At 48.5% G+C, this 24,327-nt stretch overlaps 1 long non-coding RNA gene across 1 annotated transcript in view; it reads left to right on the plus strand.

Annotated features, from left to right (window-relative positions):
- LOC144151511 (uncharacterized) overlaps window positions 1–23,548 on the plus strand; it is a 44,277-nt gene extending 20,729 nt beyond the window's left edge. The window contains exon 5 of the long non-coding RNA XR_013318888.1: window positions 23,306–23,548. This is a non-coding gene — a long non-coding RNA (uncharacterized LOC144151511). The remainder of the gene's footprint in view (window positions 1–23,305) is intronic.
- The last annotated feature ends 779 nt before the right edge of the window (window positions 23,549–24,327 follow it).

The raw sequence follows: 24,327 nt of genomic DNA on the forward strand, positions 1-24,327 counted from the left end.
CGCGGATGGACGCTTTCACGCGCATGTGGCAATTATACACGGTCCGGAAAGCAAACACCCTCACTGAAAGCTCATTCTACAGCACACAGAAGGGTATACAATTGAGTTGGGTGCTCTTTCACTATATACACAGCTGAAAACACGATTCGGTGCTGCAGGTAAGGATTACAAGAAAGGCAGCCAATTACCCATGACTACATTTACAAACCGTCCTACTCTTGCGAAATATTACAGCTGCATGAGCTGCTACATTTTGGCACTTTTATCAGCACTATTACATTGAATTTCGTTAACATTAACTTCATTGCATTATTATTTATCAGGAACAGTGCCACTAAGGAAAACATTGACATTTTGTTAACAGCAATGGAAGGTGTGAATCGTTCTTGCAAGGGTGATACATTGATAAGAAAGGCACCAGCTCAAACGTACACGTTTTACACTCGGTCATGAATTCTGCTAATTTACACTGCTGGTCATAACAATTTAGGGAAACAATATCGAAAATATATACCAACCAAGGGCAAAGTAATAGTTGGATTGTACAGCAACTGAAGTACTCGAGGACTTTGATATATGTCTTCTGTACAGGGCTATTGACCACATTCTATTCACTGAAGCCACCAGGCCGAGTTTGATGTCAGTAATCATGCGTGCTACCACTCACGCTGTTGCAATGTCGATTAGTTATTTTTAACAATTTGTGCTTCATGCACACAGAGATTTTGCTGCATGAGATGCGTTATTTATAAATAGACAGCTCCAGCAGGATCCGAATGGCGCTGATGCCCCCCCTGTAATCGGGAAGGCACACCAAATCGTTACCACTTAATTTGGCTCTGTCCATTATTCGACCGTAATCGCCACCAGCTTTTAACTCTAGGTCCCGCCCCTGCGACTGAACAGGAACATGTTAGTCGGGTCCATGACGATCCCACCGCACTAGAAGCAATTACCGAATACGCCCTTGAAAACAGACTCTACAAATTGGAGCAGCAGCCTGGCCGACTTTCCCGTTCGGTATACAATGTGAACTGTCTGCAGCGTGCACTGTTTTCAGTGTGAACCGCATTGTCCACAGTGTGAACTGTACATTTAAGTGTGAACTGTGCGTTTTGCTGCCACTGACTGACTTTAATGTGTTCATTTTGCGATTAGGACCCCAAGACTGCAACTGTGTTCATTGTGCGAGTTGTGACCTTCCCCTTTCCTCCTCATCCTTGCTCCCCCGGGGCCCCATGGCCTCTCATTTAATGCAGTGTTACACTCACTCAGATGCGTATATTCTTTTCTCTGGGACTAATGAGTAGTTGCCCGTGAGCTTGAAGTCATAGTAGTCACAGCAGAGATAAAACTAAGTAAAAAAGTTATCTCCTTGGCGCACTATTTTTACGATAGTGATCTCGGAGTCCAAATAGCGGCAAAAAATTGTCACTTTTAGAGATCCACTGATGGGTATAGATGAGCAGTTTGTGTCTGTTTCCTGCGACGCATTTTTAGCTACCACATATATATATTTCTGTAGTGTCTGGCCTTTTAATTCGCCAGCATTGTGTCACAGCTCGTTCCTCAACTGTAAGCCACACACACGCAAAAAAGTATACAAATGTATAAACAAGAAATAGCAGGAATAAAAATATAAATAGTACAACACAAGTTGCCCGCGGAGCGAAACCATCGGCCACCCGCAAAGCAGCCAAAACGAGGGGAGGGGGAATAAAAGAAAAAAATCCACCTCGCATGATGTCGCGCACATATAGGTAGAAACGTCACGGTGCTGCGTCCAAGGAGGTTCAAAAATTGCCATTTTTTAACCTCATTGGCTTCGCCCCTGCTTAGGGGGTGTGGTAGGCTTGGCCCCTACGGGATATGGTTTGGGAATACGCGACCCGGCCCGCGGGCCGGGCCGGGCCACCCGAAGTCGGTTTTCAGCGGGACCGGGCCGTGCCCGGGCTTAAGAGCGCGGGCCTGGGCCGGGCTCGGGCTTGAATTCATAGGCCCGGCCCCAAATAGTTCCGACGTGAAGTGTACAAAAGAGGATTGAAATGAGTATTCTGAGTTTATTTTTACGCTCTTCTTGATGTTAGTTGCACGAATTGTTTTAAAAACGTGTTTTGCTAGGTGTGATAGTCACTATACTGTAATTTTAATGACATTTCATGTACTACATAAAGATTTTATATTTTGGTGGATAACATACCAAAGACACGATTGCAAGGAATGCCCTAGCGGGGAAGGAATTAATTCAGACGACCTGGAGCTGTGTACCTATGTCACTGTACATGTGTGTTTTAGATGTCGCACCAATCGAAATACGACTGCCGTGGCTGGGAATCAAACTCGCGTGCTAGACGAAACAACACCGCTTAAAAACCACTGCAGGTAAAATATTTCAACGCACGTACCTACTCGTCGATTCAAATGTGGAGCAAAAAATTTCAGCAATACAAACTTGTGGCTGAGACAACCACGTGAAGTTGCCAAGAGTCTGGTCGTCAAAGGTGATGGTGTCTCTCCGACTCTCTCGTGTAAGAATACAAGCTTTCACGCCGATGTGGCGTGAACTGCAGGCGGTGTAAGCTAAAGTACTCTTATACCTTTATTTTTTGTGTTTCAGTTCATGACGTGCTCGTACAGACTACATGTTCCGTCTGATTGCCCGCTACGAAGACACTGAACAAAATATAATAAACAATTTTTCTTCACCGTCTAATGAAAAGCGGGCCTGGTCACACACACGCAGGCCCTCCCTAGGCTCAAAAATAAATGACCGGGCCGGGCCGGGCCTGGGCTTGAGACGACGGGCCCGGGCCGGGCCCGGGTCAGCCTCGCTTATAAATGCCCGGGCCCGGGCTGGGCCCGGGCTAGGCGTTGCGGGCCCGGGTCGGGTTCGGGCTTCACAAAGTGGGCTCGGGCCGGGCTCGGGCCTTGAAATCAGGCCCGTGCAGTGCTCTAAAGTGGTGGCCTGGGCGCAGCTATGTTGGATGATGTGACGTCACTTGGCATTGGTGGTCTTGTTGGGTGCGATTCTCACCGTGGCCTTCAATAGGCCGGAGTGCGTCGACGAGCGCCGGGGCGGCTTTAAGGGCGCATTTTGCTAGTTATTTTGGAATGTTGCTGCGAATGAGGACTTATCAGACTCGTAGAAATTGTGTGGAAATCTTCAGAGAATGCTTAGTCCAAAAAGATAGTGCATAGATCTTTTTAAACGCTGTTATGACTGGCGCCCATCGCCAAACTCCTGTTCACGTGTTTCGTATCTGTTTGACGACATTTGGCTTTATTTCGACGGACACAGCAACCATGTATATCAGGAATTCCAACCTACGGTTGCCAATCCTGATTATGCGGCCCCTGGGACCACGCCCGAGCCCTCTACTCTTGTCACTTCTGAAAACTGACAGGGTAATTATAGCCACAAATGGGGTTAGACATAAACTAAACAAGATCACCTCCAGTTGGCATTGCCTCCCATTTTCACACTTAGCCAGATAACGTATACACTTTCTTCCTTTGCAATGGTCCAATAAAAGGCCCGCCCCCCCTCCGCCCCATTTGGTCGTCTGACACTTGGCAGTGTCGGCTTCTTGTGACTCGGCCCTCCACCTCAAAAGGTTGACGACTCCTGATATAAATTAAACGCCTTGGATCTGCTGGTTGCCACACTTTTATCTCAGGAGCACTTAGGTAGTCATTCGCACACGGGTTATAAACACAGTTGGAAATAACGTCGAAGCTTCAAACTCCAGCGTAAGGTAACTGTTGCTACGGCTTAGCTCTGGTTGTGCCAACTTGCATAATACGGGCCTGCAGTGCGACGAAACACACGCAAAGCTTACTTAAGCCAGATTTCTGCGCTCGTCACGGGTTGCAATCATAGGTTAGCAGCAGCACCTAACGGCGAAGTTCCGGAGACACTGGCGGTGCGATGAAAGAGGTTTGTTGTACTTTACCGAGGCACGAGATACTGCGGTACCAGATATTCTACTCCGTGGCAAAGCTCATATGCGTTAGCGAAAACTAGAAAAGAATCTGGGAGATACCGCTCCGGTCTATACGGCTCACTTGTTTCGTAGCAACGCACGTGTACGCACGCAACGCGCCAACGCAACAGGATACATGCTTTAGAACAAGTGCGCAAATGTGCATTGGTGTGGACTACACAACACTTGCAAGCAGCCTTTCGTTATATTTTGAAAGAGTCACCCTTGCCTATGGTCTTCGAGCAAATTTTGTCCGTTGGAGAATGGCGAACGAACGACTCCTTGTCTCTCTGTTTCGCTTACTGCGGAAAGTGGTGCAGTGTGAACGGCCATGTTTCCCATGTGCAAAACTTGCCATGTGACCCTAGGCTTTAGCGCTTCCTCGAACGTTGTGTTTCATTTCGTAACGAGCAACATGATGTCGGAGTGCATCGACAATATGAACAGCTTTGCTGCGTGCTTAACACATTCTGCGAACGACGCACTTCGAGCGGACAATGGCAGTCTACGGTGAAACCAAAGCTGGAAAAGGCCAGTAGTGGCGAGTGTGGCGCTAGCGGCATCTGGCTAAGGCGGGCTAACTGCTCCCTGTAAACGGCCTATAACGGCACAAAAATCCCCAATGTATCGTAACTGCAGCCCTGAGCAAGTACAAAACGAACGAACAGCTTTTATGGAGATAAAGAGTGCTCCAGGCCACCAGGAGAAAAAGCCAGGGTGGAAAAATTATTTTATGCAATTACATGCACAGTCGAACCAACAGGCAGGCGTGCACAGCCCCACAACACACACTACTCCCCCGAGACAGCTTATAATATCTCTTAATGTGTACTTGTCTACAAGTTGATAAACACAAGGTCGTGTAGGAGTTTCCCGGAAAGGAAGGAGGGGAGGAAGGGGGAAATGGAATGTACGACTCACTCTAAAACTCGTGCCTCTACCGTACCGTGCAACTATTCTGCTGCTTTTTACTGTCCTATATGGTTAGAACCGATTGGAATGGCGGAATGGAATACTACAACTGCCTGTGTAAGCGCGTGCATGGCGTCACGACAACAACACGACCAAGCTCGACATTGGCGTGAACGAGCGGCCAATTAAGGAATATATAAAACTTCGCCGGTTCGGAACGCACTCTAACAAATTTTGGGGGGATTCTTCAGCCATTCGTTCACAAATTTTATACTCCCATATTTAACAAGACATGTCCTCGCTGCGATCTCGCCGTGCCAAGGCCGTGTTCTTTTCTGGTGAGTTTTCGGCGGGGTGCGGAGGCATAAATGTGCGGCCCCATTCCTTCCATCAGCATTTCCGGCCGTGAGCGGAGAGCATGATTCATAAGCAAAATGATAAAAAATGGCTCAAACCGTACGCAGAAAGTCGGATGGCTCCGTCCCAGAGCGAGGCTGCTGAGCAGATAGCAGAGTACGCCGCAACCACATGTTCTTGAAGACGTCACCGAGAAGCGAGGCATCATGGGCAGTAACGCTCGCGTGTTGCGCGGAGGTGGACGAAACGAGGGCGAATTGCGGCGCGGGCGACAATGCGATGTTTTGATTTGCAATAACTCCACTAATTCTCAACGCTTTAACGAAATTCTTGAAGGAGGTGATCACTAGGAAATTGCTTTACCTGAAAATGTGAACACCCATGTATCGGGAAATCCTCCTTCAGGGCCCAATTTAAATTAGTTTCGCCATTTTGTGTGTGGGATATGATACGTCACATAAGCCAAAGTCGGCAAAGGACAAGCGTCGTGTCGCGAGCAGAGCACCGCCAGGGATGCCGCCGGGATCAGCCCCCCGTGTGCTGCCGGGTGCCACGTCTCGATGTCGCATCTAAGCTACCGTTCTGGGATACCTGCCATTGACGAAAAACCCGTCGCATCAGACAACCTATGAAGCAGATTTTGAACATGCTCCTAATGCCTGTTCTCGTGAATCGTCGCTGTTGCTAGCTGGTCACGCAAGTCCCAATCATCTCCTTCACCTTTCAATCAACGGCTATCTGACAATAATGATGATTCCTCGGACATTGAATTAAACGGAATTTTTATTTCTTCCAACTGTTGTAGGTATTGTACAACAGCTGTTGAGAGGGGAAGGTGAGAAAAAATTTGTTTTATGATAGCTTGACACAGCCTCAAACTCACATAACCAAAACAAAAACAAAATAACAGCAACAAGGGTAGTAGAAGAGAAATGTATACAGTTAACACATGTTGCTGCACGTATCAACACAAAATCCATACATTAACTTTAAAATACCCCAATGCAAATAAATAACATTGCAAATATCAATGCAAATAGTGCTTGGAATTTCACCACAAGCAGCCATGTGATAGGCAAATCGAGCACCTTAGGGCGGAATCTGGGAACGCTGGGCCCCCACTAGTCAACGGGGCTCAAGCGCCTCTTGTCTCGGCAGGGGATAAAGAGCTTGGACACACTCTATGACTGCGGCAGACATGGTAACCCCCTGCTCCCTTCTGGGGTTGGGGGCCGTGCAGCCAACGGTCAAGAGCCAGAATAAAATTGCTACAGGCGCTTACAACGCGGGGATCCTAAAACCATTCGACCATGTTGGACTGTGTGCGAGAAATGGGTGCGGGAAAGTATGGGTTTGAGAAATGGGTAGTTACTTCGGTGACACTGGGCACCAACCAGTAAATAAATTGGTACAAGCCCCTCCTGCGCACAGGGTCTAGTTCCTGGAAAGGTGCCCATGTTTGTGGGGAAATTACCCATTCAGAGGGGCCATTACTCTTAATGGACAGTGGTGGCCGAGTGGCAAAGCACTTGTCTTGTTGCATTTTGTGCGCTGTTGCATTTTGTGCGCTCGACAATGGTGAGATAATCAGGAAGAAGAGCACGTTGCAGGGCTGATCGAAAGAAGAAGACGAGCAACTTTCGGAGTGCATGTTAGGAGTATTGCGCAAGTCAGCCTTATGTAAATAGAGATGTTCTTTGTTTACGGCTGCTCCCGACTCTTTTCTGCTATAGCATATGGCGCCTGGAAACCAGGAAACGAATCGGTCCGGTCTACCAAGCTGGCGGAACTGGCACCAACCAAAGTGACCAAAGTGAAACCGGCGGTGCTAGTGTACTTAAGGTGGATGAGATATATCAGGTAGAGTTTTCCTGATTTGAAGTAATCTGACCTTCGGTCTCTTGAATGAGACATATGATGACGATGGCGGCCGGTTACAATTAGCAGAGTCATGGTGCTGCTGCCGAAAGTCGACTGAGGTGATGAATAGAGGAGAGTGCGACGACTATGCATCCTGACCTGTCACGATTGGCCTCGGACGGTGCAGACAGTGATCCCGTGAACACTGAGGTGACTGTCACAACTTATCACCCAACGAAAGAGAACCTGCTTCTACAGCACGAACGAAGTTTCACTCAGTCTATCATAATGCTTCAAAAACTAAAGCCAAAGAGGAAAATGGAAAGGATAATCGCTCGGAGACTTTGCAGCGACGCAAAGGCAACAACACTAAGGTTGACCATAATGACCACTGATGTGCGTGTAATGTTGAAGTGTTTTCTGAGCGACTTACAAACAACTGAGCTTGTGTAAAGACATTTAAATGAAATAATTCAACAGTTCATCAACACCGACTGCTTAAATAAGGAATTGACTAGACACATTGAATTCGAAGACCAAAAAATTGACATTATGAGGCGAATTTACCATCGGTTAAAATACTAAAAGTTTGGCAGCATGGAACAGTGCAGTATTATTAGGTCATTGAATGAGTCGGCCGCCTTCGCAAAGTTTTTTTTACTCCCGGATATGCTACCAGCCACTCGATATGAAATGCACTTTATGAAGAGTCAGCTGGCAAAAACTTTCGCTCCCATCACATTGTTCATCACAAGGGGGCACTATATAACATTCCGTCACTACTCTGTACATCTAAATTGGAGTGTTTCAAGTTCATCTTACCATTCCCACGAGATGGCTGGAAGCAAGATAGTCTGCTCATCAAGCTCGAAATTATCTCCACAAGTTCTATATAATAAATGTCTCGAGCATGTAAATAGAAGTGATTGACATGCGGAAGTAGAACAGTGAGATTGGAGATTTGTAGTAAACGGCCGAAGGTTCTCTAAAGACCAAGAGACTGCCATTGCCTCTAATGGACGTCTCAGGTTGAAGAAAACAGTAACACAGCCGGAGTTGTTGGGAGAGCAAGAATGCATCACACATGCAGAGTAGAACTTCCAAATCGCTAAGCTCGAGGAGGGAGTGGCAGACGCTAATAAACTCTTTTGAGGCCGCTGAAAAATGGTCATCATAATTCAGTATCATGGAAGAGGAACTGCACATTTCATACTAAATACGTCGACAGCCGCGGTGCTCTCGGTGTGTGCCCAAAAGACGAGCCCTATTGGCAGACTTGCCCTCTGATTAAATCACCGGTATTGACAGCAACAGATTTATGATACCTTGGGATAACAGCCTTGACGGTATATTTCCTAAAGGTAGATTGGCTAACGTAATTTTGCTGAGGGGCTGGGAGAATGCGGCATTTTGTTGCGCTTTCATTGGAGCAATAACCCGAATAAAGAAGAGGACGTTGCGGTTGCAGGGGCCGACAGAAAGGAGATGATGAGGAAGACGAACAACTTTTTGACACCGTGTTAGGAGTATTACCAATTCAGTCTTTTACGGCAGCTTCTCACACAAGCGTCCCCGGAGCCTCTAAACGCCTTGGACGTGGGAATATAGGCTTGGAGCTTCACCACAAGCAGCAGTGGGAGCCATGTGGTAGGTCCCTCTAATCGATGGGGACAAAGGAAGAAGAAGCCGGTCGGCCGCCCACCGCCGGTCGGTGGTGTGGCGAGTATTATTTACGCTGTTCCTGGTAACTGGGCCATGGCCACATTTTAGAGGCGAAGCTCCTCTTGCTCGGGCCCTGTGCCGTCCCTCGTTGCGCCGTGTACATACCGCTGAAGATGATTGTGGCAGGATGCCCGTAGAGATTGGCCAACCAAAGATTGGACGAAGAGGTCAAAACGTTCAACGCGTTCTTTGCTACCTAACAAGGAGGAGACGAAGAAGAAGACGTCGTCGTTCGTCGTCTGCGAGCTCAAGACACGTACCGGGGGTACGCACGCAACGCTCTGCAGAACGCGATGGCCAAGGTGGCTAAAATGTCAAACACCGAATTTGCCAACTTACCCATGGAGATTCTCATCATCCCAAACAAGCCCTACATGATCACCACAAACATCGACGTCGTCGACGGGCTTGTCAACGGAGCGGTGGGAAGTCTCAAGCTTTGCGAGCGAGGAGTGGTGGTCGTGACTCGGCGGCGCCCGGTTTCGATCTCACGACTCTCTGGCCGCGACGGGAGGTACGTGGCGCTCTTCCCACTGCGCTACAAACCGAGACGCGAGCTTGGCTACGAACGCGCCTTATGTCCTTCACTCATTCAGATGGTGCGCGCCGTCAAGAAGACCTATAACAAAGTGTCGACTCTTAATATGACGTGTGGGCGAATGTTTCATGGTTTTACCGATAAGCAGTTTAGCTTCGCTCCTCTCATCATCATTCACTTCGTGGAAATGGCGGGATTTTTTTGTTATAGGTCCTGCTACATTTCCACGTCTTCCGACTAAATGTCAAGCCAATTGGCCCTGACGTTGAGTGTCACCTCACACGGCCGGCCAGAAAGATACCGCCGCGCTCGGCCATGCCCCCACCTTCACCCCAACGGTGACGGGAAACCTTTTCTCAACTTAGCAACACCTGAAGAATGTACGTAAGTGCAAGTGCAGGGACCAGATTTCCGATGACCCTCGGAGCCCTCAAAAAGCGCCGCAAATAGCATCTATGACCTCGGAGGACAAGGATGGCAGTGGTGTACGGGCGACTGTTATTTGTCGTCGCAGCAAGACGCTATTCAACACAGGAGAGATATTTGTGGTGCCGCGCCATCCTAAAACCAACGCCAGCATCTCCGCTATCTCTCGACGGGGTGTGGCAGTGGTTAGAGCCAAAGTAGCACTGCTACCTCAATGAACGTGCTTACATAGACTCATGCAGACATGCGCCACAACTCCGCGACAGTCAGACAATGTACCTCATGCCACGAAGCTGTGTGGTATCTCCTCAATGACCATTGGTGGCTGCACAATTCAGTTCGACACCCAGTTGTTTAGGTAACACAGCTGCTTGTCTGGAGCGCCTCTGTCTGCATGCCCACGGAAACAACATGACCAAGCTCTCGCTGGGGAGAAGTTCGAGAATGAAGACCAAATGGGCTGTCTTACGGAAGCCCTTACACTGTCGAACCCAGACTACACACTGTGGAGCAGCGTCGGGATCGGCGTGCACTTACGTTCCCACTATAGTGAGATTAGGCTTGCGCGAATAGTGATATTTTAGGCCGAAGTGTATTCGAAGCGAATTCGCTTCGCATTCGCTTGGGGTCGAATATTTTTGGGGTCGAATATTTTCGAAGCGAATTCGAATAGCTGTCATGTGTCACTGAGCTTCCTGTCGCTGAGGCGGGACCTTTATAAAAGCGTTGTACAGTAAAATCTCGATGATACAAATCTCGCGGGACCGCGAAAAATGTTCGTATCATCCGAAATTCATATGAACCAGCACAGACCAAAACATTGAGCACTAGAAAAAGTTGTTTATTTCTTTTCTTACTTTCGCGTGGAGAAATCCGTGACGTTTTCTGCTTTTTTTTTAACCTTCATGTCGCCGAGCGGTAATTTCTGGACTTTCGTCTCCTCACTCGCGGTGCCCAAGCTCACTACAGGAGCGTTTTTGCACGCGATTCATGCGCCTCGGCGTTGCCCGCGCGATATTTTCACGCCCGCGTCGGGGATTCCACGCTCGCGGTCGCCTGTGCCTTGGTCAGAAAATGACGCGTGTGGCAGTGGGAGGAGCTTGACGATTTGTGCCAATGGTAAGGCGTGCGCCTCAGGGCGGCAGTTTCGAAGCGCTCGAGACAGCTGGCTGGGTCTGCCGGAGATGTTTAGGCTTAGCACCCCGGCAGATATTTCATGGGCGCTTTCTCTAGCGCCGCGGACAATGTTTTATATCAGCGTTATCGCCCACATTATTACCTCATTTACCGCACAAGAAACTTCGTGTGTGCTTTGAGCGGCAGTTTAAATAGCGGTTATAAGCGGTGGCTCCAACGGCCCGCATCACTTCGCGACCGAAACTGCCGCCTGGTTGCCGCGGCCGGCCGCGCCCCGCACAGCGTGCGGGTGGTTCCGCGGCGGTGACAGCGCGCCTGTGGAGTGCGCGGAGCCTTTTCGCAAACAGAAAACAACAGCCCGGCCGTTCCTGGAGAAAGAGCGACAAAGATGAGAGAAAGAGCCCGTAGTACGTACGTCGCCGGCTTAGCTTGTCTTGGCTCCACATGTAGTCAAATGTAGGACTGATGTCAATGGCACTGCGGCTTGCTTAACAAAATCGATACTTGAACGAAGTTTTGATATTCGTTCACCCCGAATACTTCGAAATATCGGAAATTTAAAATTCGAGTCCAAGTGAATTCGAATACTGTAATATTCGTTCCAATATTTGAAGCGTCCGAATATTCGAACAAGCTTAAGTGAGATACATAGTTCGGGTACACCTCCCCTATCTGATTCCCAAAGAAGCAACCGCTACTGAAACGGTGCTAAGCTCCACGTGGCGTAATGAGGGAACACCCATCTCCAACACCGGTAAACCACTGCTCCTGCATTGGAACTGTCATGTCATCCGTTGGACGCCCGCAGAACTAAATGAGTGCATAAAAAACGTAGAGACCAAGCCATTGGGGATTTTTCTGGAAGAAACGCAGGGTACCGGCCCCAGTTTATACGGATACAGATTGATACAATTCACCCAGGATAACATGTTCATCTAGGTCAAACCATTCACAAGCTGTTGCAGAATTCCAGACAATGTTTTACGTCCTTAAGGTAGGTCGCCACCTTGACAAACGCATTTTTTGAAAAAAATTGCTTTTTTATATTAGCATTTTCAACATCCCTGTCTATTGAAGAACATTTAGAAAAAACTATGCTGTTATCTTAATCGGTTCAAAAGTTATGATCATTTTTTAACCTCTCCGAGTCGCATGCGAAACCGAAACTGAAGGTTTCGATTCCGCAGCATCTGCCATATCGTCATAAATGTTTTTTCGTATATATGTTATGTAATGCTAATTTATTTAGGTACGTTCTACGCTTTTGGACACATTTTGCAGGATATTGTACACACGATTTATTTCAAAACTTTCACTAAAGGGCAGTGGGTGGCACGCTCTTATTCACGTTGCGCGTATTTGCGTTGCCTTGCGTTTGTGTCTGGTTGCCCGTGTTTTTTGTACGCTGTTTTAATCTCGCCGATTTAGTTCTAGCCTTCAAGGAGACAGCTATAGTACTTTATAGTCTGCAGTTACAGTTATAGTACGAGGATGGCGTAGCTGACCACTGACTGTTACCGTATGACGAAGGCCGTATGTGAGTCAAATTTAAGACGCAAAACATGCAAAAAAACGTGCCCTTCAGCTCTGTCAAACGGAGATCGTGCCGGTTAAAACGAGGGAGCAAGCTACGAGTTGGGCGGATTTTAGGCGCATTGACTGTTTTGTAGCGTAAGCTACACTTGCCGAGGTTGAGTAGTTTCGCGTGTGCGTTGAAGGGCCGTTCTGCGCAAGCGCGGGGGACATTCGATTGGATTGGATTGGCTTTGATTGGATTAAAGTGGATTGTGTTGCGTCATAGCCTCGGCAGACGTAATGGCGCCGGCGCGTGCCCAGGTATGCGCCTCAATTGCGCAGTAGCCAAGTCTGACGCTGCACCAGAGCCGCTTGATAGCCGTTTCGCGTGGCTCGTAAAGAGCCGTGCTGAGCATGCGCGAGGAGGAGTGACTGGACAGGACTGGACTGGACTGGATTGGACTAGATTGGTGAACCTTAGCTCAAGCTACGTATATCCGGGCATAGCAGAGCTAAGCCACTACTAAGTTTTTGATTATACTATAGTACGGTAGGTCTAAACCTTCAAAGCAATTTTTCTCAAAACTTCATTTTTTGCATTCATCAGTTACGCGAGCAATGATAGCTTTGCTTCTATTAATTATTTTCGCACGAAAATTGGCTTGCTGTTTCTTTATATAGAGAGCCATGCAATGAAGCAGAGTGACTGAAAAATGTTGGTAACTTTTTATATTACGGCCAGTTGTGTGAAACCCAAACATGCCGGATATCATATTTTTCAGTCTTTTTATGATTACGCAACTTAGCAAAAAGATGTGATATTCGTGAAGGTTAATGCACAGCTTATTGTCTTCATTACGTTCCTGCCAAGTCGTGTTTGAATCGCACCTACAATATTGTAGTTATGACTGTTCGCGCAACATGCATATTTTCGCGCATTTTGATTTATATAATTTTTTTCGTAGACATTTTTTGTAATTTTATAATTTTAAAGTTTCTATCTGTATAAGATTTACAAGCCAATAATGTAATCGTAACGTTTGGGCTCATCTTGAATTTTTTTTTCGAAGGTGGTGACCTACCTTAAGTCAGTAGCGTACTGCCAGATCCCTACTGCCGCATTATACACAGACGCCCAAGAGGTGGTGGCTGCTTAGCTGCGCGTTGGATGTCGCAACTTCACGGCTGCTTCCACATACGTGCGTCCACACTCTGCTCACCATGATTACACGAGCGTCAATTCCTCCTGTATCCGACGCCTTCGCACGTTGTACCGTCATGAGGTCGCAGTGTTCCCTGGTGATTCTAATTCCGAAAGCAAGGCCTGGTGGTACCACCTTTCCCCAGGTCGAGGACTACAATATATGATCCGCAAGAGGCTGACAAGGCGGAGCTGCAGCTTGTAAACGACCTTGGTCAGCCGATGTGACGAGGAGAGAACCGTGGACAACGTGATACTATTCCCAGCTGACATTAGCAGCAGCCGATGTTGTGGCCACATGGTCTCGCTAACCGATGCCATGAGCAATGACCCCATCGGTATCCAGCTCTCCGGTAAAGACAGGATGGGTAGGAAGGGCGTGCTTTACACGAACTAGCAGCGTTTCAGAGACACCTTAACCAGCCGATAGGACACGATAGACCAAACAAACCCTACCTACGCACCTTTGCCAGATCGCATTCTGAAGGCTGCGGAAGCAGCTATCAGGCCTTCAGAAATGGCGCACCACCAGATCTTCACCCGGTCAATGTCTGAAAGCACAGGAATGAACTGGGGGAGCCGTACGTATCAGGTGGACGCACTTACTTCGACTTAGTGAGCATACGGATAGAACCCCCGAAGATCCGGCGTCATGTGTAAAAATGCGCAGTCGCCAGAGATGCGAATGTTATTCAGATTCTTTTCACCGCACACTTGAGCAGGAAAGTTTCGGTCAAGGTTGCGGTCTCTCTGCGGACGCGGTTAGCTCGATGGAACGGTGCAGGCGGTGATCCTTTGCATTGGCACTGATCCCGAGCACTTCTAGGAGGAGGCTTCTATCCATACCTTATGCTTACATTGGTGCTGCTCTCCAGGTGGGCGAGTTGTACCCTATCGAGACTCCATTCCCAATAACCGAACGTGCGGTGGCTTTAGAACAAATCAATGTTCAATGTGCACCACGGAAAGATGGTATTGCGTGGACAACGCGTCAACACCTTCAGGCAACTTTACGAGAGGAGCTTCTTGACACGATAAATAACATAGGTATGCATAGATAGGTGCCACCAGTCTTGAAACAGAATGTAATAACTGCAAAAGTGCAACTTATACACCAGCAAAATACCCGTCGGTAATGGCCAATCTTCAAGCGTTATCTCACTTACGTCTGCCCTCTGAAGGATAATAAAACGAATGGCAGTAAATAGACTGAATTACCACCTCAAGGAGGAACATGAGTGCTTCCACCCGTGTCAAACTACATTACCGGAAAATCTGGCGGCGCATTATTTCTTGTTTCTCGTGAGGCACAATTTCCGAAAGCCAAATCACAACTGATTGCACCTCATGGTCGCCTGGACAACCGCAAAGCATATGACACCGTTACTCACACAGCTGTTCTTGAGGGCACTGTGTCCAGAGTTTCTTGGACAACCGGACTTTCGAGATCCGCTCTAGCCGCCGAGACACTCTCCAATTTGAAAACCGTTCTGCAGTTCCCCAAGTACCATATTACCTACCGTAGTTCTTAATTTGGTCATGATTAAGCATGTGCGACATGTTCCAGCTGTCAATGGCGTCCATTTCACGGAATATGCCGACAATGTTGCCATATGGGCCGAAGCTGCCGGCCATTCCTCCTCAGAAAACACTGTTTGTAGACCCTAACAAGCTTTTTCCGCATTCACCAGTTACCTCGCCGGTACCAGAATGGGGTTTTTCTTGAACAAAACAAACTTTATCATCATTAGGGGTAAGCCAGAGTAGCAGATTTAGTTACTGTGACCATGGTGGGTCAAAGTGTCCAGCATGCCAAAGAAGAGTACATCAGACAGATGGGATTCCAGTTCACGAATCCTGAGGAACTTTATAATGACTTCGACAGTTGAAAGCAAAATAGAATTATCTGATGAGATTATTTGGAAGGACTTCTAACACTTTCAGTGGAGCACTCCAAAGCATCGCCTGCCGACTAGTTCAAGACTTCTGGTGAGCAAAGCCCACGACGCGTCCCTTTGCTTCTGTCTCACGTTTCGTGAGACAGAACCACTAAAGCCGCTCTAAAGGGCCGCCCGTCGTGTCATCATGCGGATTCCAAGACACACGAAGGTAACTGAGCTGTACTGCCATTCTGCGCTTGCCACTCTTGAATAAATAGCCCTTGCACAATCCATAGGAGTCCACAATTGCCACGAACTCACACCACAAGGGTGGTGATTACTAAGCACTGATGGCCGCATTTCACCACCGAACACACCACTTATAAAAAACCACATACCACCAAGGGAGAGCATACTTATTACGCTGAAACAACCAGCCCCCCTAAACTCACCGTTAGGGGCACGCACCGCAGCGGACGTGGCTGGCTGCAGCTGGGGCTATTTTCTGGCACAATCTAACCCTTGAGATTTGTATGGACGCACGTTGGCGGCACGACTCACGTATAGGGGCCCAGGCTGCATATTCCAACACAGAGGACCACCGAAGCATTCGACGTTTTTTGGAAGCCGCTGCTGAAAAGGGAGGCCTTCACTTTGCACGGCAAGTTGCTACTTATCATCCTGTACGTGTCTACAGCCAAGTGGATTTGGTCACTTTTGGGGCTGTTCTACACCGTCCAGCCCGACGCTTCGCCTGCAAAACCAAAGTGACCCCAGCAATCGGCCTGCGGGGCTGCAATCGGGACTGCGGCCCACCAGACTTGTTTCGCGCAAAACCCCGTCCCGACTGGGTCTTCGCATATGAGGAGTGGCTCCGACCACGCGCTCGGCCCCAAGATGCGTTGGCCGGGCTGTGGCACTTTGTGTGTGAGGCAACCATAGCCGGACATTATTAACCCACTCCTGAAACCCTCCTGCCTCGATTTCTCCCAAATGAAAAAATTGTCTACCTCTCTGTCCCTCGAACCCCTTCGGGCTGTGTCTGGGACCACTGGGCAGCCACCATTCAAAGGGCACAACGGCCCTTTGTATCGGCAGGGGATTAAGTGCTTGGACTCACACTGCCACTGCAACCGACGTGGTAGGTTCCTCTGGAGCCGCTATTTACCCACCAGAAAAGAATGGGTACAGGCTCCCCCGTACAGGGTTTCCAGTATACTGAATTTAGGAAGACCACGTCGGTTTTTATGATGGGTAGGGCTAAGTGGTAGGTTTTCCTGTACCGCTGGGATCAACGAGTTAAAATTGGTACAAGCACCCCGCAAGCGGTTATCTAGCCTCGAAAGTTACGCGATGTTGCATGGAAATGCCGCACTTGAACGGGTCATTACGTTCAACCGCAGCGAAGGGCTGAGAGGTGCAGCACTTGCCTCGGAGGCGGGAGGTACCGGGATGGAATCGGCGTATGCCGCCCCCCCCCCTCCCCGTTTTTCTTGAATGGGTACAGGCGTCCCTGGTTGAGTGCGGACCCTCAACAATGCAATTCATGCCTTTACCTTTGCGAGGAGCCCCGGACCCTTGTCCATCTTGCGGGGCGTGGCTTGCTTGCCGCGTTGCATCATTGTCGGGTTAAAGAGTCTGGTGGCGTGTCCTGCCACTCACGGTTACCGAGTTGAGCATTCGCCGTGGCTGTGGAAATCACCACGTGCATTCGTGAGCCCGATGGCACAAAGAATATATCGGCAAAATATGCTGAGCGATGTCCACTAATGGAAAATCGGAGGAGAGGCGAGGCATGCAATTTATGAGCGTATTCAAAAATTGTGAGTTTTTCTTGCCACATGGCGCACGCTGACTTGGCGCCGGATAAGCGCCAGTGACAGGAGCAATCGCGCGCAGGCTGAGGCTGTGGCACCCTCTCTTGCATTGAAGCGCATTTGAGCGATTTGCGTGCCCTATGTGCCCCAGTTTTGGGTAGTGGCAGCGTCCAACTTATGTGCAGTGCAATGCCTGCTTATCGTCCCACGGGGGGAGCGGCTAGTGAGAGAGAGAGAGAGAGTGGGAGAAATAAACGTTTATTTGCTGAAACGACTAGCTAAGACCTGGTTCCTGTCTGACCGATGTGGCCGGTCTCCTCAGTCCAGAAAACCTCTGGAAGTAGTTGCCGTCTTCGCCCGGTTCACCAGATTCTTCTGGTTCTCCTGATCCGTGAGACGAGAATTTATAATAAACCACATATCATGGTGCAGCGAGTAGTGGTTAGGGCGCTGTACTGCGAACAGGAAATTATTCATTCACTTTTTATGTAACACGGTCATTCCACACGCCCCACAACAATTATACGACGCAGGCAACAAGCTATTAGAAAATAAATTCACAGACAGTTCACCAGCGGTTAAGGTAAAGAGTTCATAACCTATACAGAATTGAATGCAGCACTAGAAAAACGCTCCTGACCACTACAAAGATCGTAGACGAGCGCAAAAGGAAGGCTTCTTCTGCTAGGTATAGGGTCCACCTTTCCCATGTCCCAGCACATCACGCTTAGTGTGGGTCACACAAACAAAATCGCCACCGAAAATTGGGGGTAAAATTCGATAATGAACGCGTCGAGGGATGCGAAACAAGAGGAAGAGTAGGAGTTCTTCCCAAGTGCGTACAAAACAACAGCTTGAACGCGACGAGCAAGAAAAAAGCACGTGCAAGGTCGCGCCCTCCGATCCCAAAGGTACAATGAGCCTTCCGACGCAAAGTCTCGCGCAGAAATACGACGCCTAAACCCGCCGCCATCCTCAATGACAGGGTGAAAAAGGCCTGCACACAAAAGCGCTCGCGAAAAGGAAGAACTTTGCGTGGTGCACGAAAATTGCACTCGTGCAAAACGAGTAGGTCCACGTGTTGCGCCCGAGCATAGTGGGTCACCTCCATATATGCCCAAGTCCTGAAACCCCTGGACATTCAAAATAAGACAACTTACCTGCATAAAAGTGATAAGTGCCAAGATCACGTTAAGCCTCCAATTTTCAAAACTCACTATCGTTGGAAGGCACGTCGTCTTCGGCCCACAGTTTCTTGTTATTGTTGTCTGCATCATCGGAGTCCACTGGCGACGACGGCAACGCCCAGTGGACGAGTGTAGGCGGTCCAGTGGAGAGGGTCGTGGAGGAAGGAAGTCGTGAACTTGGCTGTTCGGGTTGGTGAGGTGAGGGTCAGTCACAGCGAGGGAGGGGCCAGCAGTGCTAGGCTCGTCGTTGTCTCCAGCATTACCTGAGTCGGCCGAGGAAGGAATACCTTGCATGGTAGGCGCTTCGAGCCGCTCCAAGAGAGATGGGGAATCCAGTAGATCAGCCACATGGCTGACAGAATTGATCAGACGGAGCCTTTGATATTGGATGTGAGAGCAGCACTGGTAGTGGCCGTACTGTGGTCAGCGGCGTGCGACTTGGAGGAGAGACTAGAACGGCCGATGTCTGCCTTGCCGCTAGTGCCGGGCTTGCCTTCCTTCAGGCAGCTGCGCTAGCCGCTCGAGGAAGTAGATAGAGCGATTTTTTGCCAGCGCACGCCCTCGCTTGCGCTGAGGCGGCTGCACGAGGTCATTGCACTCGGCAGAGCTCAGGCTCGTGAACAAGGGGATATCGGTCGAAGACAATCACGTGGCCTCCCCCGAAGGGGCAACTCTTCCTCTGAAGGCAAGAGGCAGCTCTAGAGTTCGATCTCTTGGCTGTCGCTTAGTAATTCATCAATCGTCGTGGCGAAGCCCAGAACAGTACGTTCGATTGACGCCGGCTGGCTCAAGGAGTCCTGGCGTTCGGGAAATTCACTTGAACTCTTCAGAGCCTGCTGGCTGGGGCGCACACGAGGCGTCCCAGCGAAATTTCTTGCAGCATCCGCTCTTAGCGGGGCCAGAGGGCGCCAGTGGTGGGATGGTTGCCCTTGCGGCGGCGACACGGGGCGTTACAGTCGATGTCGTCGTTGGTGCACGCCGAGCAGCGGCCGCGCCGGGGGGTCTTGCACGCGCTAACTTGGTGATCGGTCTAGCCGCAGCGGGCCCATACTCTTCGCACACATTTGACTTGAAGTGGGTCTTGAACCTTCGAATCTGCGTGAAGTTAAGTACACCCTTCGACTGACCGCACGATCATCAGGCCAAGTCCCGATCAGATCGGATACACCGAGAGTTGGTGGGTACTTGAGCCAGTGGGTACAATCAGCTATTACTTGTGCTTGTACTTTACCTGTACACTTTACGTCCCAGCGCAAGGCGTTGGAAAACGACTATGCCGGTGTTTTATTGTTACGACGACTACTTAAGATGAGGACGACGACAGGAGCCGCTGACAGCCTGAGCACTAATAGGTACTAGCGGCTCCTCGGCCTTGCACTCGGCCCTTGTATGGCACTACAACGCGTGACAATTTGACCCGGCTTGTACGAGAAAATCGCCCCAAAGGAATGGGGCACCTGGAAATGGTAACTTCACCGCAGAGATGGCTGAGATATGCACCACTTGCTTCGTATGTGGGATATAGCCCGTGGGATTCCCCGTAAGGCCAGGCCCCCACCGGTTTCTTTGATGCGTACAGGCGTCCTTGGTTGAGTACGGACCATTAAAATGTAATTTTCACGCGTGCAAAGCTGTCTTTACCCTTGCGAGAGGCCCCTGATTCTTGTCGTTCTGGCGGTGCCCCCTCGCCTTGTATAACACCGCTTTACCGCGGAAGAAAACCATCTGGAGGCACGTCCTGCCACTGCTGGTAGGCGCTTAGCGTCCCCTGTGGCTGTGGAAGTGGCTAAGTGTGCCTTGGGGGGGGGGGGGGGGGCCGGAAACTTGCCGGAAAAATTGGTAGAAGGAACTCCCCGGCCTGGCGCTCAGCACTGATGCGAGACTACAAAACTCTGGAACTATATCCGGCTTGCGTGAGGTTTCGCCCCTATGGAATGGGGCAATTGCAATCATGCTTCTTCTATAGACGACACTATGTTTTGGGCTACTTAAACACATAAATTTCAGTCTGTCTGTCTGTATGTCTGTCCGTCTATCTGTAACTTAATTCAACAACCCGGCCAAAGTCAAACATGTGCTGCACAATTGGTTTATATAAGCACAGCGAAATCTAAACGTCTGCGCCGGTGGCAATGTTCATACATGTCAACTTTGTTGAACAAGAACAAAAGATTACGCAAATACGAGGCATAAAATCCATACATAAGTGATATTTCTAGAGTTCCTTTATTTTAAAAATTCATGAATGCTTGGTATTTGTGATAACAAATGAAATACTACATCCACTGCAGAAACAAAATTCACTCCGTCGCCTGCTTTTGCCCGTGCCACCATAGCTCCTTGTGGCATTTTAAGAAATCAAACGTCAACAGTAACGGAAGGTTCCACCATATAGGTTGCATGTTCCGCTTAGAACGCACGTGGTGTAAGTTAACAGGGTTTTATAAACGTTGGAGTAGGGTGCCTTTATTCACGCGTGTCTCCGCTGTACGGCAGCGCTGGCATGCAAGGACAGGGCCCGGAGCAGTGGAACGCGGTAAATTTAAATTGAATTCAGCAACCATCTAGCGTGTTTATCTTGGGAGGAGCGAGACGGGAGAGGCAGAGCATGAGAAGTGAGTGGTAAAGAGAAGGCAGGCGTTTATTTGGCAGGGCCGCCAGACGAATATCGTCTTTCATCGACATTTCCAACAGAAGAGGTATATACGAAGAAATTTTTTTTCTGATTCTTCTGAGCTTGCGATTCTTCGGCGTTGAGATGGCCATTTGGCATGTAAAAGGATTGTGTTCGTAGACGCAGGATAAGTGTTCATTATCCTTTTTTTCTGGAAGCCCAGTAGAGACTCGGAGGCACAAAGACGATCGTGCGCTATTTTTGCGTCGCCTGCGGCATACCCTTCCAGGCCGGGGTATTCGCGTGTCATTGCGAAGTAAGCTGTCATCAGTGTAGAAAGAAGACTTTTTCAAACATTTGGGCATGTTTCCTGGAAGGAAAAGTCTATCGGCTTGTTGAGTGTGAGAAATGATGTCTGAGTGTGAGAAATGTAACGATTTTGAGAAATGATATGCGGTTTGCCGACCTTTTGGGTGATCGGGAGAATTGGGAGGCTAAGCGCTGGCTTATATGCTACCCTTATTATGGTTTTTATTGGTTTTATTGAATCTAAATACCTTCCTGTAATGATTTGGTTGATTATGGGGTTTAACGCGGCGACGCTACACGGCCGTTTAATACCGCCGCAGTTGAGGAGCTCTGGAATAATTTTGACCACCTGTGGATTTTTACCGTGCAACGAAATCTCGAACACATGGGCGTTTTCGCTTTTCGCTTCTATCAGAACAGCGGCCGCGCTGCGGGGAATCGAACCCGCGTCCTTGGGCTAAGCAGCAGAACGCCTTTGCCATGAAGCCACCATGGCGGATAAATTCATGCAATGGCAGGCTGCACAACATTCATATTGTGATCACTGCTTGCAGAAGTCTTTGCAGATACATTTTTCTTCTAAACTGTTCTTCTGGTTAGGTGTATTGCAATGTGCGCCAAATGGTTAAAAGGTTTCTATTTTTTGCTGATTGCGAGATCGCCTCTGCCACTTCCCTGAAGGGCCGCGCCGATGATTTTTACGTGACCGTGTTCTCCGACGCCTCCCTGACCCAATTTTTGTAAGATTTTTAAATTGCGCTCGTGGCACCATGAATTGTTTTGCGCATAGTGCTTGCACCAGTGAAAAGGCCACACAAAATGTAAAAACGTGGCTAAAACTGAAAGCCTTATTTCAGGCTTTATTCTTAGTAGGATACAGTTAGGTTAGTTTCTGACCTTAATCGAGGACTTTTTTGAAATTTCATAAACCGGACTCAATCTTTCTTGCGGTTTTTTCGTTGTGTGACACAAGGTTGGCGCCGTCATTAATCCCGTTGAGATGGGGTGATAGGTTATGGTGTAAGTTGCGAAAACGGTGGGCACCGTATTTCGCTAGAATGCAACTACCGACGGGGCGTAGAATATAACTCACTGGGCAGGCGAACCACCGGCGGAAATTCGTGTACCTTTGCTTTCTTCTTCGCTGTGGTATTATTGTTCTCCCTTACACATTCCAGTTATCGCTCAGCCGTATTCCCGAAGCAAGAACATATATAAGAGTGGAATCGGCTCATCACAGCAGGTGTGGGTAAGGGACCAGATAATGTCGCAACGAATACCAACACGGACTGCAAAGCGTCTTAGCTGTAACGGGGAAGGAGAGGGTAGCGGTACTTATTGGACGATATGATAGCGGCCACAATCCAATCCGGTAGTGCGCCGTGAAATTCCGATCACGCCGGCCATACAGTTTCTTCTCCCGCGACAGCTGCTGCTAGGTTAAGCTAGGCCCAACGCTTGCGACCTTATTTGGCACCACAGGAAAGCGTCGTTTCCACTCATCTTTTTTTCTTGCTCTGCACCCGTATTCAAGGTTTTTGGACCCTCGTATCTGGCTGCCCAATAGTGCTTTTCGGTTGGCAGCGATGGTGCACTTACTTCCGCGGATGCTTGATAAGCACAGCTTATTCTGGACGGCTATCGAGCACGGGAAAATTGCAAATTGGCCTAAAAGCGCTAATGCTAAAAAAGATTTCAAAATATATACAAGCAACAAAAACTATAATTTCTTCTGAACAAAACTCGAACAAAATTTTCTGCTTCCTTAACTAAGATTGTGCTTGGCTCCCGCGAATGAAAACACTACTTGAAGCGATTTGCGAATAAGTATTGCTTTCTCGTTTCAGATAAAACAGAGTGTGAACTCCGGGCATGGGGAGATAAGCTGAACGACAACTTTGACGACTGTCTAACGAAGTACGGGAAACATTGTATCCAACGGCTCAAGATTTCAAACGGCGCATGCAGAGGCAAATAACAACAAGAAAACTACCCGTGGTGGTTTAGGAAAATTCTTGCTCCGCTCCTCAAAACATTACCCACATGGGCGTTCGTTTTCTTGCGTTTGGCCAACAGTGCAATCTGTATAAAAATAAAAGATATCCGGACACACAAAACTACTTATGGTGTATTCGTGAAGACGTTTCTCTGAGTAAATCAAAGTTCCAGTGCTATTTTTCTTCATTACAGCATTCCGAATGCTTGCTTATCATTCACACGACTGCAGCTTCATGAGTGTAACATGACGCGAGGCATGTTCATATCTTTTATTAGGAATGAAAGATTTTGGGAACAGTATCATTCCACCCTATTTTACACAGACTCGATATTACGCAGGTTTTGATCACAAAAAAATTATTTCAAATGCTTAAGTGCAGCTACAGCGGTTAGCTGGAACAACAACACTTATGGGCCAAATAAGAAAACTATTCTTTTAAATTTAAATATCATAATCGACAGCGCTACGCTGCTCCTCCAAGAATGTAGTAGAAAAAGAAGACTGCTGCACCCTTAAGGTCGCCGCTCGTCCCGCTATGGCAATACGTTTTTTTTTTCGGCAGCGTAGTTTTCTACGACTTTATGGCAGTGACTTGTTCTGAGTGGCTATAAAAAACCCAGGAAATTGGCAAGCAATCTCGCCGAAATTCCAAAAGACACTTGTTTACACTGACGTAACATTGTTAACAACAACTCAGCTGCAACGGTACCTTTTCACATCTTTTTCGGAATAATAACAGCTACGTGCACCAAGACTTGGCCACCGCCTTTGCCTTTGCATTGGTTTTATTTATGCATGTGAACCACGCGTAGTAACGACAGTGTTCTTCGGCGTTTCAAACGGATCGACCCAATTACTCCTGCTGTCGTA

This window comes from Haemaphysalis longicornis, unplaced genomic scaffold (assembly GCF_048455015.1).
Source record: "Haemaphysalis longicornis isolate Haplotype H1 unplaced genomic scaffold, Haemaphysalis longicornis Haplotype H1 scaffold_9, whole genome shotgun sequence".
Classification (NCBI taxonomy): domain Eukaryota; kingdom Metazoa; phylum Arthropoda; class Arachnida; order Ixodida; family Ixodidae; genus Haemaphysalis; species Haemaphysalis longicornis.